Source organism: Suncus etruscus, chromosome 5 (assembly GCF_024139225.1).
Source record: "Suncus etruscus isolate mSunEtr1 chromosome 5, mSunEtr1.pri.cur, whole genome shotgun sequence".
In the NCBI taxonomy this organism is placed as follows: Eukaryota; Metazoa; Chordata; class Mammalia; order Eulipotyphla; family Soricidae; genus Suncus; species Suncus etruscus.
The window spans coordinates 99508203-99534593 of record NC_064852.1 but is presented as its reverse complement, the minus strand read 5'-3'; the positions used below and the strand labels follow the sequence as shown (position 1 = coordinate 99534593).

The following is a 26391-nucleotide window of genomic DNA, read 5'->3' as shown; positions in this document are numbered from 1 at the left end:
TGGAGTTCTTTCCTTAGAAAGAGTGCACGGCTGCGTAGCGAAGCGGAGCAGCCGTGCTCCTCTGAGCCTCTTTTTGCCCCACTCGCAAGAGTTTCACGCAAGAGGACAGTAGACAGACATAGAGAGGTCACACTCACAGTCTTTCACAGCTGAGCCCCACTGGGCCGGTGTACTTTCGCGGATTTTCCCCGCCTGGTGTCACACACAGGGAGCCAGCTTTTGCAAAGGATAGCCGGTTTTTATGCTCTGAAGTCCCTCCCTGAAAATGGCGTCTGGGCGAGCGAGGTTTCTGGAGGCTCTTTTTGCCCCACTCGCAAGAGTTTCACGCAAGAGGACAGTAGACAGACATAGACAGGTCACACTCACAGTCTTTCACAGCTGAGCCCCACTGGGCCGGTGTACTTTCGCGGATTTTCCCCGCCTGGTGTCACACACAGGGAGCCAGCTTTTGCAAAGGATAGCCGGTTTTTATGCTCTGAAGTCCCTCCCTGAAAATGGCGTCTTGGGGTGTTTTTCTTTGGGTCTCTTTTAGCTGGTATTCTTCGGGCATTCAGTATTTGATTGCATGTAGGCTTTAACTCTGGGAGTATCTCTTTGATGATGTCTTTGACAGTTGATTCTTCTTGGAGATCTCCTTCCTGGGTTTCTGGGACTCCAATGATTCTTATGTTGTTTCTGTTGAGTTTATCAAAGACTTCTATTTTCATCTCTTCGCATGCCTTGAGTACATTTTCCATTGCCTGTTCGTTTGTCTTAATGTTCTTTTCCAATTTCTTCTGTTGTGTTGAGCTTTTCTGCATCTCATCTTCCAGTACTCTGATTCTCTCCTCAGCTGCTGATACCCTGTTGGTGAGGCTATCCATTGTGGTTTTCAGTTGAGCAACCGTATTTTTCAGATCTGTTATTTCAGTTTGGAGTTTTCTGATTTCTGTTTTTGTGTTCTCTTCAGATCGATCTATGCTCTTTTTGAGGTCTACAAACATATTCCATATTTCTACTCTAAACTCCTTATCTGAAAGGTTAATCAGGTGGTTGTAATTTATTAGATCAACCGAGCTTTCGTCTTCATTCTCTATGGATGGTGTTTGCCTGCGAGTTTTCCCCATTGTCACGCTTGTAGTGTGGTTTTTCCTGCGTGTTGTGGTGGGGTTCATTGATTAGGAAGAGTTCGCGGCTGCAAAGGGAAGCGAAGCGGCTGAGCGCTTCTGTTGCCTCTAGTTGCAAGTCCTCAGAGTAAACAAAGGCAGGGCAAGGTAGAGCGATCCCGCAGCCCCAGAATGCAGCTGCTCACCAGCTTCAAAATGCAGTTTTTTAGGGGTGCACTCCCTAGGCCCCTGAGGAAACCTTCGGAAGTTCAGAAGCACAGTTTCAGGCAGACAGATATAGGAGTTTTCCCCGAAGTCCTCAGAGTGAACAAAGGCAGGGCAGGGCAAAGCGATTCCGCGGCCCCACAATGCAGGCACTCACCAGCTTCAAAATGCAGTGTTTTTGGGGGTGTGCTCCCTAGGCCCCTGAGGAAACCTTAGGAAGTTCAGAAGCACAGTTTCAGGCAGACAGAGATAGGAGTTTTCCCCGAAGTCCTCAGAGTAAACAAAGGCAGTTTTGCTGAATTCTTAAGGAGAAAAAATTCATTTAATTTTTTCTGAACAGGGACTAGAAAAGGGATTAACCTAACATTTCTGAATTATAAAAATGATGCTTATGAACACAAAGAAAGATAAGATAGGGTTTAAAATAATAAATATAGACTACCAGTTATTGAATGCCCTTTAACAATAAATATATACATTGAACAGTAATGCAGAAGTTGTTATTTCTTTTTTTTTTTTTTTTTTTTTTTTTGGTTTTTGGGGCACACCCGTTTGACGCTCAGGGGAACCGTGGTCCTTCCTTGGCTAGCGCTTGCAAGGCAGACAACTTACCTCTAGTGCCACCTTCCTGGCTCCAGAAGTTGTTATTTCTAATTAATATAGAAGGAAACTGTACCTCAGGGTATGGCTGGCCATAGTCTATATAAATGTAAGATTTTAGTTATTCAGAAAACATTCATAAAAAGAAGAGAATTGTTTGAAGAAAATAATGTTGAAAAACATACACTGTAATTCTAATATGTTGGAGAGACAAATGGTTTCAAAATACATTGTAAATCTCCCACTGTTCGTGTGGGTATGAGCTTCTTGTTTATGAAATGTTTACATTGCTGGTAAATGTGCTTTGCTAACTAGAAAATATCTAAAGAATCAAGTATAAATTATTTTAATGCATAAAAACAAAGATACCTCTTTAACTCCAAATGTAAAAAAGTTTACCTTTATACAGGTAATGATAGACTAGAAATTAGGATTGGTCTGTTGAATACAGAGCCAGAAGTAAGCCTTGAGTGTAGCCTGGTGTGATCCCAAAACAAAACAAAGCAAAACAAACAAAATAAAATTAGTGTTGAGATTTAAAAACAACATGAAAGCATAATTTCTGACACTTTTGTAATGTAACATTTATACATTTATAAATGTCCCTCAATATGTAACTTCTTTAAGATAATCAGTGTTTTTGCATATGGAATTTGAAACAAATGAATGAATTAGTGACAATCCAGAAATGGTGAAACCTGGAACTAAAATGATGCTCTTTTGATATCTACTATTGTGATTCAAAACTCTGGTGGCTGAGCCGTTAAGAAAAATTTACAGTATTTCAGGTTTCTGTTAGGGCAAATTTAGTGGCTTACACAAGCAATCATTTATTTGCTCAGCATGAAATTGGGATAGGTCATTTTTGTGCTTCATGATTGTCAGCTAGTTGAGCCAAATTTTGTTTTGGTCATTGGCAGGAAATTAGTTGAGGCTCTCAGTCAGAAACAATACTGCTAGTAGTTTTCTTGAGCTCTGGGATAATTGGAATTCTCGCAGGCTTTTTCTTAAGTATAAAGCACAAAGACACAAGTTTCCAGGCCTTCCAGACCTTCCTTAGAACTGGTCCTGTCTCATGTTTACTAATACAAGGTTCACTAAACTTATAGGTAAAAGTCACAGGACTAGTACAGACTCAATGGGAGGGATACACAAGGTTTGTGTAGTCGAACGTATATCCCTGTGGGAGACATCAATATGAATGACTTATAAATAGTTTTAAATTATGTTTTTAACTTATAGTACTTGTGGTCTATAAATATAGGAAAAATACGGAAGAAATAGAAACTTATTCATATTTGTATTTACTTATCTACATATCTATATAAAATTAATATATATCTAACCATATGTATCTTTACAATATTGTACAATTGTCAAAATATTTTTAATAGTACCACTAGTTGGTTCAGGCAGACTGTATTAGGAATATAATAACTTTTCTTGCATCAGCAGGAAATTTCTGCAGACTGGCATGGATCTGCAAACTGGCAGTTAAAAATCAGTTTCCTGGGGCCAAGGAGAGAGCTCAGTGTGCTGAGCCCATGCTGTGCACAGGGGAGGCCTGGGTTTGATCTCTGGTACTACATGCATCCTCAGAGCCACTGGGAATAATCTCTGAACCACTGGCTGTGACCATCCCATAAAATTAAAAACAAATCAAACCAATTTCTTATATTCACTGATCTTTAGGTGTATAACAATTGAAAATAAGAAGAGAGATCTAGTATACATTTAAAAATATTTCCAGTGAGCAGTTACTTATAAGCATAAATTTTATGCCCTACCTCGCCCAGCTAGGCAAGAGTAATTTGAAAAAGTATCTAAAATACATCATGGCTCTTTATTGGATGAATTGTATGCAAAGATTCTACTACTTGGTAGTGTATCTTTTTATTAGAACTTGAGTTTCTTTTCACCCAGAAGAATCTCTTTAATTTGATGGATATGATATTGGTATTATAGTCACAAGAAACCGTTATCAACTTTACCTATTTTCTTTTCTTATGGATTTAGATCATCTGTCTTCAACTTGATTTTTGAACATTTTTAGTGAGGGTATCTAAGTTCATATCATCTTGGAGAAAATTTCTAATATTTTTCAGCATTTTTTACTGGACATAAAAAGCAGGAGAATAGCTTCTCACTCATTTAATTGTTTTGCCTTTGAGAAACTACTTGTATTTCATAGAGGTCACATTTTTTGAGGAATAAGCTAATAAGATATCTTAGAGATGAATTGTGTTTAATGTGTTATATCAACTCTGTTCAGCAACAGTTCTAAGTACTAAGAATGAAAATATCAACTGCAGTTAACAATTTTATATTTGGGGAAAGCAATATAGTTCTTTCTATTTAAATATATAGACTGGTCCTGTGGGAGCAAAATCAAGAATTTTAATATTTATGTGCCAACTAAATAATAAAATAAAATAAACTACCATCTCTTAAGTTAAGACTAACCTCCTTCCTGGGCTTTGCATCAAAAATGGTAGACCTCCCTTGCACTAGCCTAGTTATTCTTCAAATCATAAATAAGAATCTCTGGAGTGTTTCAAGTTATAGCAAATCAAAAATAACAGGACTTCAAAAGTAAAAATTTTCCCCATTTATTCTACCAATCTTGTGAACAGAAGAAATTTTCTGTCAGTTAACACTAAACTGTAGTTCTTTCTCTAAATGTCCCTCCCTTTAGCAGGCAGGCTAAAACTGAGAGACCAATAGCTTTTAGGAACTTTTTTTTAAGGATAAGACAAATGTGACACCTTCATTTCAAGTAATCTGTCGACCAGAAAATGTGAAAATTCTGGAAACAGTTCAATGGGAGCCAAGTCAAAATTAATTTGATGGAAAAGTTATTTTCTGGAGTATGTGATCAAAGTGTTCACATTTACACAAGTTTTGTCTTTGGTTGCCTTGAAATCTGTCCCAATTGTTATTTCACTTAACAAATGAGAGATATATAGTTTTATTCCAGAAGCATTTCAGAAGGGTCAACTTCTGTTGAGTCACTATTTGTAGTTAATGTAAATCCTGGGGGTTGTATTGTATTTTGGAAGCTCTAACTCTCAGTGTCCCCTATCTCATGAGTCCTGCATGCTCTGTCCCCATTCCTTCCCACCATGAATGAGCAGCAGTGAATGAGAGTTTCTTTCTCCCCACATCCCTACCAGCACTTACTGTTCTTGTTCTTTGTGTGTTTTTTGTTTGTTTGTTGTTGGGCCACACCCAGTGATGCTCAGGGTTTGCTTACTCCTGGCTATGCGCTCAGAAATTGCTCCTGACTTGGGGAAACATATGGGATTCTGGAGATCGAACCTCAGTTCGTCCTAGGTCAGCTGCATACAAGGCAAACGCCCTACTGCTACATTATCGCTGCAGCCCCTGTTCTTATTCTTTGTGATTTGTACCAGTTTCTGTGGTGTGAGATGGTACTTCATTGTTGTTTTGATTATTCTGGTAAGTGAAATAAAATTCTCCTTGTGCAAATGTTGCTCATCTTTTAGAACAACCTCTTTTTTCAGTTCTGCGAAGGTTTGGCACTTGCATTGCTGCTACTTAAGTAGTTTACAGAGGAATCACATTCACCTGAAACGGCTGATTAGGAAGTGTTAATTAAGTCTATATGAGTCACAAGTATATAAATTTAAATTTACATGTGTCCAAATAAATGTTATTTTACTGGCTTACCAGTCTATGGATGGGTCTGCTATAACTGTGCATTTCCTTTGTATTATAGGATCCTGGCATTGTCTTGCCCACTACCCTGCCTTGTCCAGTGAATAACACTACAGACTTTTAATTGTCAGTAGATATTGCTTTTCTCTGTGTTAACCCCATCTCCAAGAGAATACTACTTAGTATGGTACCTGGAGCATAAAGCAGCCAATTTTAAAAGAATTATTTAATCAGTAAAGCCATTTCTAATCAAAGATTTGCTTAACTGCTTTATTACCATAAATTTTTACTTTTCCAACTAACAATGAGATATTTTTGTATTAGATAAATATAATTCATATTTTCTCAATAAATTTATGTATTTATGTCTTGGTATTTGTATATATAATTGCATCTTTGGACAAGCCAAAGATTAGTCTATTTTTTTGCATGTTTTTAGTTTTGCATATGCTTTGGTACCTGTGTGCTGTTATGTATGTAACTGATCATAGTCAAGTTTTTAAGGCTTTGTCATTATCACTTTATCTTCTAATAGTGGAAAAGGGTGAGAAATAGTCTATGACACGAAAGCACTGTGTAAGATAATCAAATAAAATCAGCCAAAATTATAGCATTTGAAATATTTTTACCAGCTTTCTTAAAAGATGTAAGAGGTTTTTTTTTTCTGGAAAAGGTTAGATGCTTTATTATCTTGAATGGTAACAGATAAGATTAAAAGTTGAATTATTGCTCTCAGAAAACTAGGGTTTGGAAACTACTTCACATCAACACAACCAAATCAACTGAGCTGTGAAACAGTTGAGTAAAAATATATACCTTATAAAGGTAGTGAAAGTTATACTCAATTTTGTTTTAACCATTCAGGCATAGATGGGAGTATATTAAGTGGAGGAAATGAGGCCAGAATGTTTTGTAGATCTGGAACTGGATTTCTTTTAGCTTCAACACAGCACGCAACAGCCAACAAGGAAAGGAATATGTGATATTAAGTATAATAATGGTTATGATGAAATAAAACCAGAATTTTAGAGACTACATCAACAAGATCATTCTGGAACAGGGAATAAATTGAAATTCAGCTTAATGTATTTGAAAATAGTACATTCTTTTTTTATTAAGCTGTTAAAGATTATTTTTTGAAGTTTTTTTATTTATTTCTGTTCAGTTAACCAAATAAACTTGCAGCCTCTGTTGGATCACTGTGACTGGTTTTTCTTTCCTTTTACTTTTATTTATTATTTTATAATGGAAGCAGTGATGGCTGAAATTAACTAGTTAAACATGAAGCAATTAAGTGTTCATTTTTAAGCCCAAATGTCTATTGATATACAAATGCTAGTGTACTCCCATTGCTTGTATTGTGAGATTTTAATCTAGTTTATAATGATTGTACAAACTACAGAACTGTACATACTGTACAGAAGTAGGAGTTTCATTTAAATTCCAGTTCTTAAAAGGTCATAGTTGTATCTGTTTGACTGCAAGCCTGTGTACTTGATGGCTCATTTGACTAAGTATATATTTTTCAAGAGCATATATTATACATAATGGAAATCTGTATAGAATAAGTGACAGAACCAGAGGGTGTTATGGCACTTTTATTCAGCAGACATTAACTAACTACATACTTTTTGCCACCTCTGTGCTAAAGAAGAGGAATAAAATAAAGGTACAGCCTGCTCTCCCTGAGAACAGAGACACACCTAATTTCTATTCAAGTGCTTCTGAAAGGGATATTTTGTCTCTTGGATGAATTCAAGTTTAGGAAGACTAATATTTTTAGAAGTGAGTCGAAAACTGTATGATTTCTGTGGAAGATCAGCCCCCTAACAGAACCTTAAAATTCAAAAATGTTTGTAGCCACAGTGCTTAAATAAAGGAATTATTTAAAAAAAAAAAACTGAGATAGTTCCCTGGGAAAAACAGTTGAGGTCTTAGAATATATGGGCTTAAATGTGAGCTCAGGAAAGAATGTAACAGTTTAGGGTCTTTTATAAGTTTAGGAAAACTTAGGCAAAATAGAACAGAAATTTTTTTGGCTTTATAATTTAAGGGTGCCAGCTGATTAGCTGTATAAGACACCCCTGAAGAATCTCTGTTCTTCATGTTCCTACTAACTATCATTTTTTTTTTTTTTTTTGGTTTTTGGGCCACACCTGGTGATGCTCAGGGGTTACTCCTGGCTGTCTGCTCAGAAATAGCTCCTGGAAGGCACGGGGGACCATATGGGACAGCGGGATTTGAACCAACCACCTTAGGTCCTGGATTGGCTGCTTGCAAGGCAAACACTGCTGTGCTATCTCTCCGGGCACATAATAACTGTCCTTAATCTGTTTGTCAACTTAAAATAAGATCACCTAAAAGATCCAGTATGGGAAAACAAAATTATATTGAATAAATGGTCTCCCTGTGAGCCCCTAAGGACTGCTTGGGACACCTAAATTTTGGACTTTTCTTCTGTTTATCTCATTCTCTGAGGCAAGATAGACCATTCCTTTTTTTAAGTTTTTAAATTATTTTAGTTTTTGGGCCACATCGACAATGCTCAGGGGTTATTCCTTGCTCTGTGTTTAAAAATTGCTCTTGGCAGGGATGCCTGAGGGGATGAAACTAGGTCTGTCCTGGGTAGGCTACAAGGCAAATGCCTACTGCTGTGTTCTCATTCTGGCTCCAAACTGGCCCTATCAGGCAGGCTATCCTATCAGGCAGACTTAGAATCAGTTTGGCAGAATTTAGGACAAATTGGTACTATTATAATATTGTATATAATATAGTATTGTTGGTTTCTATCTCCACAACCTTTATTATTTTTAAAAGTAAAGTATCATTTGGTCAGTTACATGAAACAGTAAAGAAATTGTGTTATCAATTCTGAATTAGAAATATTCTACTTTGGGGTCAGGAGAAATAGAATGGAGGTAAGGCATTTGCCGTGCATGCAGAAGGATGGTGGTTTGAATCCTGGCATTCCATATGGTCCCCTGAGCCTGCCAGGAGCGATTTCTGAGTGTAGAGCCAGATTGCTGTAGGGTGTGACCCAAAAACTAAAAAAAAAAAAGAAATATTTTATTTTGTACATAAATATTCTCACTAGAAAGCAAAAATTAGTGGTATAATACAGATATAAGGAAATAGAGACCATATGTCACCAGAAAAAGTATTTGTAAAATTTCTATTGAATCAAGAATGTCTAAAATTATCAACAGGGTCTTTTTTTTCTCTTGAATTACAAAAATATTTATACTCTGAGGGAAGATTTTGCACTCATTGCTAACCCTGTACATAGTTTGTGATAAGCTCAGAAGCTATCCCTCTGAGCCAGTATTCTTGTTTTCATGTAATGTATTCTTGTGTTCATGTAATATTTTCTAATTATACTATGATATATTAGAAGTACTCTAGCCTATTATTTTTACAATTTTTTTATTAGAATCACTTAAGAAACTTTAGCATCAGTGCTCAAGTGTCATCCCTGACCAGAATAAACTTGTGAGGATCTGGGAATACTGGCATTATTTGAATGCTTTTCAACAATTCTCATGGGCAATCATAGCTGAATATCAACACTGATTATACTACCCTTTTACCTAGAAGATTAAGGAATCTCATAAATGATAATGAACTCACAAAATAACATTTATACAATTTTAAGATGGTACCTTATAAATTATATAGCAGGAACCTATTTATGAAGCAGTATCAACTGTTTTAGGGATGTTTTAGAGATCATACACTTTTGTGATGTTCAGGTTGCAGAACTGACAACCAGCATTTACTAATAGTTTACTTGCCTACATTTTTTTTATCAATTTATCTTTCCTACTTTGATTAAATAAGCAGTAGGATAGTTTAAAATTTTTGTCCAAAATGTTGGACATAATCTATTATCTCAAAGACAGTGTGCCCAACTGTATTTTATTAGAGGTTGATAATATGAGTTCAACATGGCTGATTAAAAAAAAACAGTAGGGACCAGAGTGATAGCACAGCAGTAGGGAGCTTGCCTGCACACAGCTGACCCAGGACAGACCGTGCTTCGATCCCCTGATATCCTATATAGTTCCCCAAGCCAAGAGCAATTTCTGAGTGCATAGCCAGGAATAACCCCTGAGTGTCACTGGGTGTGGTCCAAAAAACCAAAACCAAATTAAAAATAATAAAACAATAGCTGTAAGGTTATTGAGCTTACATTGAGGCTGTTTGCTCTATAAATTGTAGGATGTTATTTTTATATTTTTCTCCCATTTGTAGACTTGTCAAGCAAGCCACCTTCATTTTCCATTTATATAACATTAGTGATTCCAACATTATATAATTTTTCTCCTTTGCAAAAAAAATTTATTATTGTTATTTAAATTGGATGGTTCCACTATAAAAATTGACATTACAGGTGTTATTTTCATTCTACTTTAAGTATTTTATTTTGTATTTATTCTTGGTTTTAGTTAAATTCTCTTACCCTTCTATTAATTTTACAAAACTTAAAAATGTCAGAATGCTTATGCCTAAAATGTTTATTTAAATTCAACATTCCCTTACTGCTTTCCAACATTAGGCCCATTGTTTTAAAAGTACTCCTTTATATGGATTGTTCAAGAGCTAATTGGGGTTTTACTTTAGAATAAAAATTAAAAAAAAAAAAAAAAGCGCTCAGGGTTACTTCTAGCTCTGCTCTCAGAAATCTTTCCTGGCAGGCACAGGAACCAAAAGGGATGCCAGATTTGAACCACCATCTGTCCTGAATTGGCTGTGTGCAAAGCAAACACTCTACCACTGTGCTATCTCTCCGGCCCTCCAAAAACTTAAATTTTGGTTTTGAACATAGAAAAGATTTTTGCTTAATGTTTTAAAAGTTGATCTCATACTTTAAAAAGAAGATCATTTATATATTTATGCATGTATGGTAATGTTATAGCTAGGATTAGGAACTGTGAATTAGTGTAAGGATCACAAATTCTTACTTAAGCAGCTGTTTGTACTTAAGCAAACATTTTTCTTTTGGTTTTGAAATAATACAGTCAAAAAGTGGTCCCTTTAAGTGCAACTTGTGTATGATAATACATTGGAAGAGCATGAAAACAATAGCAAAACTGTAGACTATATAGATTATTAGTACAAAAAGATTCAAAAGATTGCTAGAAAGCCTATCTTCCTGGTGTAGTATAAATATGTGCATGATAAATATCACAGACCATCACACTACTTTTTCTTGAAACTAACATGTGAGAAATGTATATATGTGTCACAATTGTTTTATGGTATACTTGGATACTAGGTTTTAACTTTTTAAAAACATGTTTTTACATTTTTCACTGACACTGCCTCTCATTTAGTCAGTATTCTCTAATTTACTTGTCAGAAATCATTGTTTACTCAGAGTCCCAACTATAGAGCTCATTTATCCCATCTCTCTTCCCAAATAATGTTGATCATTTCTCTTCTACCATGTTGCACTGCTGTTGCTCTAGGTCCAGTCTTTTCCTGCATGGCTTTATTACTCTAGCCCTAAAGTATTACTTCAAAACTCTAAATTTTTACTAATCGAACATTCATATATGTCATACATCTCTCAATTATGTAAAAAAAAATCTCCATCTCATCAGTTTCTGTGAGCTAAAAACCTAATTCTCTTTATTTGACTCTAAGTTCTCAAAAGGAAGTGGATTCCATTTTCATTATTTTGTTCCCATATTTCTCCAACTCATTAGCACTGAACCGTTATCTTCAACATCATCATTCCTATCAGGACTCTGTTGTGCTTAATAAGTTATCTCAGGTTAAGAGCAAGATGAACAGAAAGAAATGGAAGCTCATTGTAGATTAGTGAAAGTTGAAAAACAGAAATTAGAACCATTGAGACCCCAGAACCACACTTAACCATAGCCTCCTTGCAGTTCTGAGAAAGCTAGTGCCTGTCCCCACATTGTCTATGCTCTTCTTTCTGTTCCAAAGGCATTCTTTTTATCCTTTGCTTGTCAGCTTCCAACTGATTCTTTGAAAATACTGCACAAATCTACATTTTTATTACAGAGTTATGGAAGGCTATAAATGACAAAGTACTAGGCACTAACATAATTGAGCTTGAAAATGTGACAGTAAAACAACATTTTTTTTTTTTCATCAAGACAGTTGTTTTGGGACTGAGAGATAGCACAGCGGTAGGGCATTTGCCTTGTATGTGTTGAACCAAGACTGATGTTGGTTGGAATCCAGGCATCCCTATAGTCCCCAGCCTGCCAGGAGCGATTTCTGAGCATAGAGCCAGGAATAACCCCTTAGCTTTGTCCAAGTGTGACCCAAAAACAAATAAACAAAAGACAGTTGTTTTGAAGGACACTACTGACATAGGTTTGCAATCTATATAACAAACTTGAAGTTATATATGATTTCCATTTTCAATCTAAGTTTAGATTTCTTGAAAGATAACTACAAAAATATAACCAATTTGTCCCATTTTTCATCTTACAGAGTGCTATCTGGAAGGACCATAACTTTTTATGTTCCTGAGAATCATATTTATTACTTGTTTTTACCCAGACTAATGGGTGTAAAGAACACTCAGTTTTGTAGGTCTTTTCATTCCTATTTGTGTTGCAGGGTGCAGTTATTAAGGCAAAGTAGACTTGTTCCCTATAAGGAATTTCTAAGTCTTTAGTGACTTTTGCTAATTGGCATAGACTAGAATTGAAATTAATGCACAGTGGGAAGTCCAGTTATATTCTCTTCAGCAGAAAACTAACACAGTATTCCTTAGAAAATGTTAATAAAGTTCAGATAGGTTTGGGAACTCTTTAGGTGTGTAGGGCAGGACATTTTTGGTACTGTTGACTCTATGAAGAAGGTTCTTAAGTATAAAACAAAAACACTATTTTGTAAGCTCAGTTGATTATATTATTATAATAGTGCTTTAATTTCATGGTAGAGATTCAAATAGAAAGCACCGGAACATCAAGCAGTAGTGATTTTTTTTTAGTACAAACAGCAAAATAATCCACAAACTTTCAAAATATTTAACAGTAACACCAATATTATTTTTCTAGATTCTGATTTAGTATATTTGAGTCACAATCTATAAATGAGTCAGATATTGATTTGAATCCAAATCAGAAGAGGTATTAGGTATTGAAAAAATTTTCTCCAAAGATGATATTGAATCTTGAGAGAAAATTACCATTACTATTATAAACTAATTATATTACTAAACATAACCAGCTATTAGATTTCATCCTTTAATGTCAAATGTCTAATACAATATCACTGTCTGACTTGCAAATTTTATGTTGCAGTCAGAGACTTAGGTTACATGGTTTTGGAGCTAGATACTTGTGTCAAGTATTATTCTATTTTTCAAATTGAACAAACATTTGGAAAGTCTTTGTGTTAATCGTTTATCAATCTAGTTTTAAAAAGTGAGACCTTATTTTATTCTAATAACTAGTTCAAATTTAAAAAAATATATGAAAGAAAAGTCAAGTTGATTGAAATGGGGGGCATGCCTACTTTCCATTTGCTCTAGAGGAAATTTACTGCAAATTCCAGTATTGGGTTTATTTACTTTTATTCAAAAAAAAAGTATAAAAGAGACACTGTCTTCCCTCAAATTTAATCAAGATTGTGCCATTCCTAAACTTGGATTTGTGATTGCTAAAATAAATGGGAAAATACATGTAAATTAAATTAGTTTTATTATGCTATTTAAGGAACCATTTGATTTCATCAGTTGGGAGAAATCTAATGAAAGCAGATGTTATATTAGGTACAGTAACATAATAAAGGTTCAAAATTGTAAAAATAGATCTAGTTAGGGTCCTGTTGAGGTGGCGATAATTTTTTTCATATAAAGTCTCATGGGCAGGGTCGGAGAGATAGATGGAAGTAAGGCATTTGCCTTGCATGCAGAGGACGATGGTTCCAATCCCGGCATTTTATATAGTTCCCCGAGCCTTCCAGGAGCGATTTCAGAGCATAGAACCAGGAGTAACCATTGAGCGTTGCTGTGTGTGACCCAAAAACAAAACAAACAAAAGAAATCTCATGGGATACTCATATATACACTTAACTGCAAACCATAAAAATCAGTTGAGCCCTCTTTCCTAATACCCTCCAAAGAATTTATAAAAAGGAATTGGATAATAAAGAAAACCAAATAATTTTTCATGTTTTCTAGTTGTTTAGTAACTAATAAACTTAAATGATATGCTTCTGACCAGAACAATTCAATTTTAATAAATACTAAACTTGCATGTGTCATCTATAAGTATACCTATATGTTAGTTAAATTATAGTATGCTGATTTACAGGCACTTAATTTAGATTAAAAGTTCTTAAGCATATAGTATATAAGACATTTTATTTGGAAAGAGGAAGAAAGGCATAATGTAGATCACCACTGTAAACCTCCCTTAAAAGACTAACAACGTAGCAAAAAAAATACAGAATATTGTATTTTAAATTTTATTTTTTTTAATAAAGCACTAACATGTAAGTTAATGAGATACCACCTATGACATCGCTAGTGATATTTCCTACAGAGCAATCTTGAATAAAAATATAAAAAAAATACTGAATATTTTTGAATAGCTGGTAACATTGGACAGAAATACAGCTTTTCTGTCAGCTACTCTCTATGTGAATTTTAAAAAAAAAATGAGTAGATAAACAATGACTAAATACTTAATAGAAATCACCAAAGAGGGGCCGGGCGGTGGCGCTAGAGGTAAGGTGCCTGCCTTGCCTGCGCTAGCCTAGGACGGACCGCGGTTCGATCCCTCGGTGTCCCATATGGTCCCCCAAGCCAGGAGTGACTTCTGAGCGCATAGCCAAGGAATAACCCCTGAGCGTCAAATGGGTGTGGCCCAAAAACCAAAAAAAAAAAAAAAAAGAAATCACCAAAGAAAGGGAAGATGGAGGTGTTACAATGCCATTCAATGAAGAGGGTAGAATGAACTTGACCTAGTAGAATTTAAGGTTACCTTGAAACCCACTGAAGGTTTCTCTGCAGTTTGAAGGAAGAATCTGGCATTAAATTGTCAGTTAAATTAAAAATAGCAAAATGTTTTTGTTAAGGCAAACCATCTGTTTTAAGGCATCAGAAGGATAGAGACCAAGAAAATCTCTTGAAATGCTGCTGGATGGAGTTTAGAAGATGTTCAAACTTCAGCTGGTGCTACTCTCTCTGAGTGTCATTCAAGTTTGTTCTTGACCCCAGTGTAACCAAACTTCAATATACTGCTTAGAAACTAAAAAGAGGGGCTGGAGCAGTGGCACAGTGGTAGGGCATTTGCCTTGCACGTGTCTGACTTAGGACAGACCACGATTTGACCCATATGGTCCCCCCAGCCAGGAGTGATTTCTGAGCGCATAGCCAGGAGTGTCTTAGGGTGTAGTCCAAAAACCAAAAAAATGAATGCATGAGGGAAGTAGAAAGCCTGTCTTGAGTACAGATGTGGGTGGGGTGGGGAGGAGGGAGATTTGGTGGTAGGAATGTTGAACTGGTGAAGGGGGATGTTCTTTACATGACTGAAATCATACAACTACAATCATATTTGTAATCACGGTGTTTAAATAAAGATAATTAAAGAAAAAAAGGAAATAAAAAAGAGGGGCCAAAACAGTAGTACAGTGGTAGGGCGCTTGCCTTGCATGTGTTTAACCTAGGACGAACCCCGGTTCCATCCCCAGCATTCCATATGGTCCTCCAAGTCAGGAGTGATTTCTAAGCGCATAGCCAGGAATAAGCCCTGAGAATAACAAGATATGGCCTCACCCCACCCCCCAAAGAAAAGAAAACTAAAAAAGAAAAAGCACTCAAGGTCACCTGCCCAGGTAGTCAGGATCCCAATACTTAAGGTAAAATTGAGACAAACTAACTGTGTAATCAGAGTTCTTAGCCAAATTGCCATAGCTATCTTCCCATAAATGCATACCAGAATTAACTGGGGAGCTTTGGACAAGCTACTCCTTGAACCCCTGCCCTGAGATCACTTAATTTAAAATCTTTAAAGATGACACATAAGGTTAGTAGGATTTGCTAAAATTTTGCAGCTAAAGAGCAATAGCACAGTGGTAAGGTGTTGGCCGTGCACACGACCAACACAAGACGGATCCTGGTTCTAATCCCGTGATTCCCTATGGTTCTCAAGCCTGCCAGTAGCATAGTGACTTCTGAGCACAGAGCTAGGAGTAATCCCTGAGCACCGCTGGGTGTGACCCAAAGACAAAAAAAAATTTTTTTTGGTGCTCGCTTCAGCAGAACATATACTAAAATTGGAACTATACAGAGATTAGCATGAATGACACGCAAATTCGTGAAGCGTTCATATTTAAAAAAATTTTTTTTGCAGGTAATTTAATGTGCATTCAGCCTTGAGAACTTCTGTTCTATAATAAAAATGCAATAGCAATAGTTCTTGTAGAACTAAGGAAAGTTATCTTCCTAATGAAACCATAAATTGGTATTTGGCAAATAGGAATCTTCTAAATATAACTGGAAAACTGATAAGTCTTATTTCTTAAGAGAACTTGTGTGTGTGTGTGTGTGTGTGTGTGTGTGAGTGTGCGTGTGTGTGTGTACAAAATAATTTCCTGGAATATAAATTAACTTTTTTTTATTTTTTAGAGACATTTTTAAGAATATATCAGGTTTTTGGCTGGCAAAAAGAAGTCACAATCTGGTTATAGAGAGTATGTGTCAGTATATTATACAAGAAGAACATCATGTCATGAACTTATTTCTGTGTTATTTATAGGCCCATGAAATTTTTTTATGGTGAAACCAAGTCTTAGATTATTTTTCTGTAGTGCAAAGCATTGGCTATAAAAAGTCTTGAGACTTTGTTTATGTTCAGTATTCTAGTTCTATTTGTGAGTCAGAGAACATATTCCTATGTAGATCTTAGTCATTTCATTTACTAGAAAGCAGAAAAATAAATCTATGAATCAATAATAGATGACACTAGGTAATTTTTAGTGGCTTAGATGTTTTATTATTTTACTATCAGTATGAATAGCTTATATAACTTCAGGGCACTTACCTCCCTAATTTAAGATCATCTACCACCCTGATCATATGGTACATATTAGTGGAACTATTCTAAGTCATATAGGAAAATATAAGTGCCGGTGTTATTGCTTGCATAAAAATGAGCCTAGAAAATTAGAAGATCTATTATTATATTGCAAGAGACTAGAATTATGTAATTGTAGCCACTTTTACACAATGATCTGAATTAGAGATAGTGGCTTGAGAAGCAATATTCAGCCATAAGACTGAAAATATCATGAAAACAACCCTTGAGTTAAGTTGTAGAAATATGAAGAGTGAGAGTGAGAGAGATGGAGAGAGAGAGAAAGAGAGAGAGAGAGAAACAGAGACAGAAACAGAGACAGAAACAGAGAAGAACACATGTGCAGGAGAGGGGGGAAGATATGGGACAGAGAACATGTTAATAAATAAATATTTTGGCAGAAACCAAGATTTATATTCTGGGTTATTCTAGAAAGGAGAGAAATATATTGGATAAGTGAAGCATCAAGAACTCAATTGATAGCTTCCATGATTTTTTTATAAGACTAAGGCTATTCAAAACTTAATGCTCTAGCTAAGATTATTTGGGAGACTAGATCTAAACTGATTTATCGGTGGGTCTAAATAGCCATGTAGATGAATTTAGGACATTGCATAAATAAAGAAGTGAGACAACGGATCCCAGTGCACATGATCCTTGTACTGCCACTTCCCAAAATTACCCACTGTGGACCACTATACTTGAAAGAAATGAGCTAGTTTTCCCCTACAGTTCTTTCCTCCATCACACCCTTCATTTCTATTGAAGATGGAATGTTGAGTAGATTGGGAGATTTTTCTTTAAACTTTGACCACACAATGAGCATAAACCCTCTAGGTTGAAGCATTCCTCATAACCTTTAAAGCATTTTTTGAGGGGGTTTGGACCAGACCCAGTGGTTAATCCTGGCTCTGCACTCGGAAATCGCTCCTGGCTTGGGGGACCATATGGGACGCTGACGGGATGAACCACAATGGTCTGTCCTAGGTTAGCACATGCAAGGCATGATTGCACCGCCACTAAATTAAATACTCTACTTCTCTTTTTCCTCAGGATTTCTTAGAAATTCAGGTATTTTCTTCTACTGCTCTGAGAGTATATACAAATTTTTATTCACAAAGCAGACTTGACCAATTAAAAACCCTCCCCTCTTGTCATTTATGATACATGCATGCATTTAATGCATTGTACTATAGGTGGAATGTACTTCTATTTCTATGAGGAACAAAATGCTTATAAAGCAGAGAAAATAAACATTTAGTAAATATCTAAATGAATGAAGCAGTGAGTAAATCTACTGATCTGTTCATTTTAAATTCAATATCCATTGATTTTCTTTGTTTAATAACCAGTGTAGAGAATGTTCCAAGTCTTTATTTTTATTAACTCCACCATCATTCTAATTTAAATGGCTCTTAATTTAGAAAGAGGGATGTGTTTTATAATATCTTTTACAAACAATATTAAATAGTATGAAATAGTTTGAGACAGAATTTCATAGATTTGTTGTTGTGAAATACTAAAGACAAATAACTGTGGACACTAGACAGAAATTCAGATGAAGAAATTTCACTTGTTGGAGTCTCAGATGGAGATTATACACTTTATATTGTCATCCACTGTTGTTAGTGTTACTGAGTGAATTTATTATATTCTAAAAATTCTAGAAATTATTTATGGAGATAATTAAGTGAACTGGATAATGATATTTATGTGTTAGTTTTCATTATAGTTCCATCGTTATTTATCATGATTATTTTTAAAATTTATGTCCTATTGGAGTTTATATTTTGCTCCTTTATTTTCTAGCTCACTTATTCTATAGCTTTTACATAATCTGGCTCTGATAAGACAGAGTGACTTTGGAATACTAAATTTGAGACCTGTTGAAACAGTTGATAAAAAATACTCGTATGAATCGTGAAAATAACTGATGGAAGAATAACAAAGGCTCTTACATCCATGACTGAATTCTTTAGTGATAGTTCTCATTAGTCAGTATAATTTTGATTAAGCTCAATATATTTTCCATCATCCAATAGCTTTTTTTTATTGTGATTGTGTTTTCAAGTTTTCTATTTTAAGATGATCAATAATGTGTGGACATATTACTTCCAGAGACTTGACACATTAAGTTTTTTAATCTATGAGAACCTTAATCTCCCTTTTCCCTTCAATTCTAGTTTTTTCATTTATTTTCCTATTTTACTGTAAATTTAATATAAAAAGCAGGTAGTCAGTCAAGTTTTGACCTGATTTTTAACACATAAACAGGGTCTGGGCCAGTGAAAGCATGCAATATACCCCTCAACTTATTATATAATTTATATCCTTAACTACTACAACACTTTGAGTAAATCATGGTAAATATAAATAGCAAGTGAATATATGTTGAAAGTTATTAAATATTGAGTCTATTCTACAACCTTATAGACTTGGTTTATTGTTTTAATCAAAAGTTCATATAATATATCAATTTTATCATGTTCTGATCTTCTTTGGTATTTGTACTGTATAGAAACAATAGTATCTTTCATTTCTGTGATTTTCTTATTGCTGTCTTCTCCCCTGGAGTTGTACAAGGCAAATGACTAGAAATAAATCTTCGCTATTCTGAAAATTGTATCTTCAATTGTTTTCATATAACTTCAGGAAGTTTTCCCTCAAGGTAAGATTGTTAGTAATATGAAAAATTTAGAAGAAATACAATAGGACCATGTCTTCTCTGTATATACATATATACCCGTAATGTGCTCTTTCACTTATAGAAATAAGCCCATTGAGTTTAAGAGTATGGTACATTATATTTAAAAATGTTCTGTTGAGGGGCCAGAGCCATAGTACATAGGGGAGCATATACCTTGCGTGCTCCAGGCATCATTTGATGGTTCCCTGATCACCATAGGAGTCATTTCTGAGCACAGAGACAGGAGTAACCACTGAGCACTGCCGCATATATACCCAAAACAAAAATGTTCTGGGCAATTCAGTTAAGATATAGATTCAGTTCTAGTAAAAAAAAAGTCAATATGATCTCAGTCTTCATGACTTTGTTATTAACCATACTACGAAAGACCATAATTAATAGAGTTGCCATAGTTTCAACTTAAAAATTTTGTCTTGAGGGCCCGGAGAGATAGCACAGCGGTGTTTGCCTTGCAAGCAGCCAATCCAGGACCAAAGGTGGTTGGTTTGAATCCCGGTGTCCCATATGGTCCCCCGTGCCTGCCAGGAGCTATTTCTGAGCAGACAGCCAGGAGTGACCCCTGAGCACTGCCGGGTGTGGCCCAAAAACCAACAAAAAATTTTTTTTTGTCTTGAAATATTTCACCAATATTTTAAAATTTAGAGAAAGAAGAATAAATACTGGATGATATCACTCATTTGTAAAATTTAGAGTCAAAATAAAATAATAGATATTTTGAGCAATAAAAAACTTTGGTTATTAGAATACAGAGCCAATAACTGCCAGTGTGGGGATGGGGATAGACCAGACTAGAAGAGATATAGGACAGCCAATCTATATAGATCTTTTTTTTTTTCTGAAACTTAAATATAGCCATCTAAGATTTTTTTAGAAAACACATATGATTACAAAAGCAGGTTAAATTCCTACATCTTATTTGGAAATCAAGATTCATTTTATCACACTTAGTAGTTTGTTTTCAGTGAGGCACAGATACACTGTATTTCAGAGGTCATCTCAACCTAATGTAGTCTTTCAGTATAATGTGTTTTATTTTCAACTGAAGACCTGCATATGTCATTATATAGGGCATTGCTATATAGTGCAGGAGTTTAACAGTAAATGGATTAGAATGCACTTCATGTTTTAAAGTATTCATTCATTTGTCTGACTTTGCTTTAATTTATTCAGACTGGGATATGTAGTGAACACTATTGCCTTTTATAGTTACATTTAAATATAATTTGATTTTAATAACACATTACTTTGCATTTGTCATATAGCCAAATTTTCCCTCCATTATTGGAGTGAAATGATTAAAGGAAGAAATGGCTCACATTCCAGAGACTTCACAATTTTGTTAGAATTCTATATAAAATAAGCAAGTCATTCTTCATATTCAATTTTAGCTGTTAAATTAGCTCAAAAGTAAATAGCAAATTAAATTGCTACTTATTGTGCATTTTTTGACAATGAAATCTCTATCTACCTCTAAATTTTAAGAATTTCCAATGAGGTTGCACCTAATAATAGAATTTGGTATCAGAATTATTAACCATTTCATCGTTTATATCAGATATTATTTTATAACTATAGAAAAGTTTTTCAGTTTTATGTCATCTGTAATTACATAAAACATTATTTTAGAGGTTTTATTATGTGATATTAAGGAAAAATTACTTTCGTTATTTGTATTTTTGTTTTTGGGCCACACCAAGTGACACTCAGAGGTAACTCCTGGCTATGAGCTCAGAAATCGCTCCTGGCTTGGGGACCATATGGAACGCAGAGGGATTGAATCTAAGTTCATCCTAGGTTAGTGCATGCAAGGCGAATGCCCCATTTGCAAATGCAAAGGCACCGTTTGTGCCACTGCTACAGCTCAGAAAAAATGACTTCTTATCAAAATTTTCATTGCATCAGGCTTTATTTTGTAAATGAAATAATATAGATAATTTTAGCTACTTTATTCTCTATGTATTTTTTATATGTGTACATGGTACTTGATACTAAAACTTTGTTGCAAGGCCTATTTAAACTCAGGTTCTTTTGAACATGCTTTAAAATCACCACGTTTTTCTAATCAGGGAAAATTTTGATGTTAGTCTATTTTATATAATACATGTGTCTTTAAGAAGCATTATTTTTAGTATTTAACTTTTAGAAATAGACAACAGAATCATTTTCTCCATTCTCTAAATATGCTCCATTGAATATTTCCTATTTGATTCCAACCCTTGGAAATCAGAGATGCGGTGATTTAGAGTTGTCATTACCATCCCAAGGGAAGTAGGACAATGGATTTTCTCCGGTATTGAAATCTAAAGCAATCTATCCAGATACATTTACGTATAAATTTGTAGGAATTTTGCCTAAGAATTACTCTTGCTCTGAATTTCACTCACATCTGATTTAGATGATGAGGTTGTGACTTTTTTTTTAAATCACACTCTGGTTTCTTCGGATTTGACTCTTGACTTGGAATCATTCTTGGTGGTTCTCCGGAAACTAAATATATGTGGTACCAGGGATCAAATAAGGATGGCCAAATGCCTTAACTAATTGTCTACCTGAGATTGAATACCTTTGAGCTGATGATATTTGAGTTAATGCTATAACGAACTGAGACTCTGGGGAGTATTGGCATAGGGTAAATGTATTTTGAATATAAGCTGAATATGAATCTTTGAAGGTCTGAGCAAGAAAGCTAAATTATAGAAAAATTGGCAGATATGGCTTTACACTAATTAATAAAATCTCTTGAGTTTTACTTTTTAAGTCAAAAGAAACTATAGAAGGCAATTAGTCTTAGGGTTTTAAGATCAGAAAATTACTAGATTATTTATTGGATCTGATGAAAGATTATACTAGAGAATCTGCTTATTCAGATTCATATGCAATCAGAAATGTGCATATAAAAGTAATACAATAAGTTAGCATTAAAGGAGAAAGTGGAAGAATAATGGGAGAGAGATTAAACTGTTTTGTTACTGTAGGAAGAAGCCGTAGTCAAAATTATAAGGGAAACTGGTAAAGGGCAAAAAATTCTGATTCCCATAGAGCATCCAGGAAAAATGAAATTTGACCGACTATTTAATTCAGTGCGACTAAGTCAAATGAAATTGCATTCACATTTCTGGCTTTCAGTATTCAAGATATTAATGATATTCGAATATTTATTGCATAATTTTGTAATTAAAGATTTGTAATTTAAATAGTTGTTTGAAATAACTTATAATTTGAGTATTGTAATGAACTGTTTCAAGACATAGTACTTATAGTAATTTTTGTAGAAAAATAGAAATCTAATATAGTGTTCTTATAAAACTTTTTTTATAGGATAGGAAAAATAATAGGAAGTAAGTTGCTAGCTTTCCATAGTGTAGACCCCAGTTAGAATATCAGATACTGCTGATTGTGAGCACTACCAATGGTAATTCCTGAGCACAAAGCTAAAAATATACCCTAGGCATCACTGGCTGTGAGCCACAATGCCCCACACTGAAAATTTGTCCACATTTGTAATGATAAATTCTGGTTGAAAGCTGATGATCCTTTGATATGATATTTAGAGTTGTAAAAATACATACTCATAATATAGAACTATGTGAGTGGAAGTTAGCATCAGATTACGTTTAACATTCATCAAATATATTAGTGAATCATAAAATAGTTTTATTTTGTAGTTGATAATGCTGTTTTGATTAATGTCTAAAAACTGCATTAGAAAAAATTTCACCTGGGTTTTAATAAATATTTTCTTTTCTGTTAACTAGCCCCACTCCTCTAGAGAATTTTAAGTTGAGCCTTTACTGTTTTGAAGGTTAAATGAAGTTCAAGGGCTTCAATTCTTGGTTTCCCTGCTGAGACAAGAGACACACTAATTAATAGCTTTTATAAAGGCTTTGCTTTTAATGAAAATAAAACCAAATAATTCTTCTGAAGTATTTGTAGCTAATTGCTATTTAGTATAACTTGATTCAAATTTCTTATGAAAACCACCTCAATTGGACACAGTCCTAAGGAATAAAGGCAGATGGACAGATTAGCAGCTGGGTTCTTTTTGATTTAGAAGAGCCATTTTAACTCCAGGTGAGTATGCTTCAAGAGAAAGAGAAGCACCAGGACAAGGGCAGGGTGTCTTCCAGTCACCCCAGCTGTGCTCCACCCAGCCCACAGTCTGAAAAAACAGAAGCTGACAAATCGGCAGTGAGGCCATCATAGACTCAGAAGAGGAATTTTCACTCTGGGTCAGTGTACTCCAAGGAGAGTTAGTTCCTCTTCATTCTGTAGCCATGCATTTCTTCTAGTCAATGAGCCCAACCACAACACATAGAAAGCACCACCATACTGCAAAGGTTACAATGGGAAAGAAGTGCAGAACCCCACCACGCTTAGTGCATGAAGATGGAAGTTTTGAAGAGCAAAATAGTATCAGCCATTTGTGTAGCCTCTGTGATAAAGTGTTTACAGAGAAAATGTTGAGGATGTTTAATGACCTTAAAGAAACCACGGAACAAACAGCCAGTCAGAAACAAGAAGAAATGAAAGTACAATTGAGAATACTTCAAACAGAAATTACAGAACTGAAAAATTTGTTAAGTGAAATGAAATATTCACTAGAAGTCCTCATCAGCAGAGTATAAGATGCTGAAGGCAGAATCAGTGAACTCAAACATGAGCTGCATAACACCTCCAGACAGCAGCATTAAATGGAAAAGTCTTCTGTCCTAGACTTCATTATATGACCTGTGCAAACACCAAGATCTCTAATTTCAGAGAACTGATTATTTCCACTACAACCGAGCAGCACGTTTCCTAGCACCATAAAAAGACCATGGGATTTGATAATGAGAATGTCTGGAGTCTAGATTTGTTCCCATGGCAGTATGCTTCAAGGGTGGAGAAATCCTGTATCTATTAGGCCAAAGGAATTTCCTTTGTAATTTCCCCCAATACTTACTGTGCCTATGTAAAACAACAACAACAACAAAACCCAAAACTCAAATAAACCGCAAAACCTTGCCACACCAGCCCTCCTGTTTTCTTTTTGCTTTCTTTCTCTTCTTTCTTTCTTTCTCTTCTTTCTTTCTTTCTTTCTTCTTTCTTTCTTTCTTTCTTCTTTCTTTCTTTCTTTCTTTCTTTCTTTCTCTTTCTTTCTTTCTTTCTTCTTTCTTCTTTTTTCTTTCTTTCTTTCTTTCTTTCTTTCTCTCTCTCTCTCTTCTTTCTTTCTTTTCTTTCTTTCTTTCTTTCTTCTTTCTCCTTCTTTCTTCTTTCTTTCTTCTTTCTTTCCTTCCTTCCTTTCTTCCTTTCTTTCTTCTTTTTCTTTCTTTCTTTCTTTCTTTCTTTTTTCTTTCTTTCTTCTTTTTCTTTCTTTCTTTTCTTTCTTTCTTTCTTTCTTCTTTCTTTCTTTCTTTTCTTTCTTCTTTCTTTCTTTCTTTCTTTCTTCTTTCTTTCTTCTTTTCTTTCTTTCTTTCTTTCTTTTTTCTTTCTTCTTTCTTTTTTCTCTTTCTTTCTTTCTTCTTTCCTTATTTCTTTCTTTCTTCTTTTTCTTTTCTTTCTTACTTTCTTTCCTTTCTTTCTTCTTTCTTTCTTTCTTTCTTCTTTTCTTTCTTTTCTTTTTCTTTCTTTCTTTCTTTCTTCTTTTTTCTTTCTTTCTTTCTTTTCTTCTTTCTTTTCTTTCTTCTTTCTTTCTTCTTCTTTTTTCTTTCTTTCTTCTTTCTTCTTCTTTCTCTTTCTTTCTTTCTTTCCTTTTTTCTTTCTTTCTTCTTCTTTCTTTTCTTTCTTACTTTCTTTCCTTCTTTCTTTCTTTCTTTTTCTTTTTTCTTCTTTCTTTCTTTTTCTTTTCTTTCTTTCTTCTTTCTTTCTTTCTTCTCTTCTTTCTTTTTCTTTCTTTTTCTTTCTTTTCTTTCTTTCTTTCTTTCTTTCTTCCTTTCCTTCCTTCCTTTTCTTTCTTTCTTTCTTTCTTCCTTTTTCTCTCTCTCTCTCTTTCTTTCTTTCTTTCTTTTTCTTTCTTTCTTCTTCTTTCTTTTTCTTTCTTCTTTTTCTTCTTTTTCTTTTTTCTTTCTTCTTTCTTTTTCTTTCTTTCTCTTTCTTTTCTTTCTTCTTTTTCTTTCTTTCTTTCTTTCTTTCTTTCTTTCTCTTTCTTTCTTCTTTCTTTCTTTCTTTCTTTCTTTCTTCTTCTTTCTTTTTTTTTCTTTCTTCTTTCTTTTTTCTCTTTCTTTCTTTCTTTCTTTCTTCTTTCCTTTTTCTTTCTTCTTCTTTCTTTTCTTTCTTCTTCTTTCCTTCTTTCTTTCTTTCTTCTTTTTCTTTCTTTCTTCTTCTTTCTTTCTTCTTTTTTCTTTCTTTCTTCTTTCTTCTTTCTTCTTTCTTTCTTTCTTTCTTCTTTCTTTTCTTTCTTACTTTCTTTCCTTCTTTCTTTCTTTCTTTCTTTCCTTATTTCTTTCTTTCTTCTTTCTTTTCTTTCTTACTTTCTTTCCTTCTTTCTTTCTTTCTTTCTTTCTTTCTTTCTTTCTTTCTTTCTTTCTTCCTTTCATGTTTTTTGTTGCTGTTGTTTCTTTTGTTACTTGTTTTGTTATTTTTCCCTTTCTTCTTTTAACAATTTAAAAGGTTCTATTTATAGCTTCTAGACAGACTCTTCCCAGCTTTCTTTTCTTCTCTTCTTTATTTTTCCAACAGAACCACAGAACTTAAATCATCTTGTTCTGCCTCATAAATTGTGGACCAAAAATAAAATAGTGGATGGTACCAGGAGCAAACAATTATATGAACATTGAGTGATAATAAAAAAAATGATCAGACCTAAACACCAAACCCAAAGTCAATGACAACAGCATTAAGATACCCAATCTATAACAAGCTATACACAAAGGCAACCTGTTATACTAGCAGTTCAGAGGAGTGGTATAGGATGCATGCTGGGAACAGGGTAGAGGTAGGACAACACTAGTGGTGGAATGACCCTAATTCACTGTCACTAAGGTGTTCAAATAAAAAAATATATATATGTATATGTATACATATAAAGAATAACTCTGAAGCACTTGTAATT

The 26391-nt window shown here is 34.5% G+C and overlaps 1 protein-coding gene and 1 pseudogene across 1 annotated transcript in view; both read left to right on the top strand.

The window, feature by feature from the left end:
- B3GALT1 (beta-1,3-galactosyltransferase 1) overlaps positions 1 to 26391 on the top strand; it is a 726928-nt gene that overhangs the window by 100222 nt on the left and 600315 nt on the right. The window lies entirely within an intron of this gene.
- Positions 15825 to 15915, top strand: LOC126009911 (uncharacterized; annotated as a pseudogene).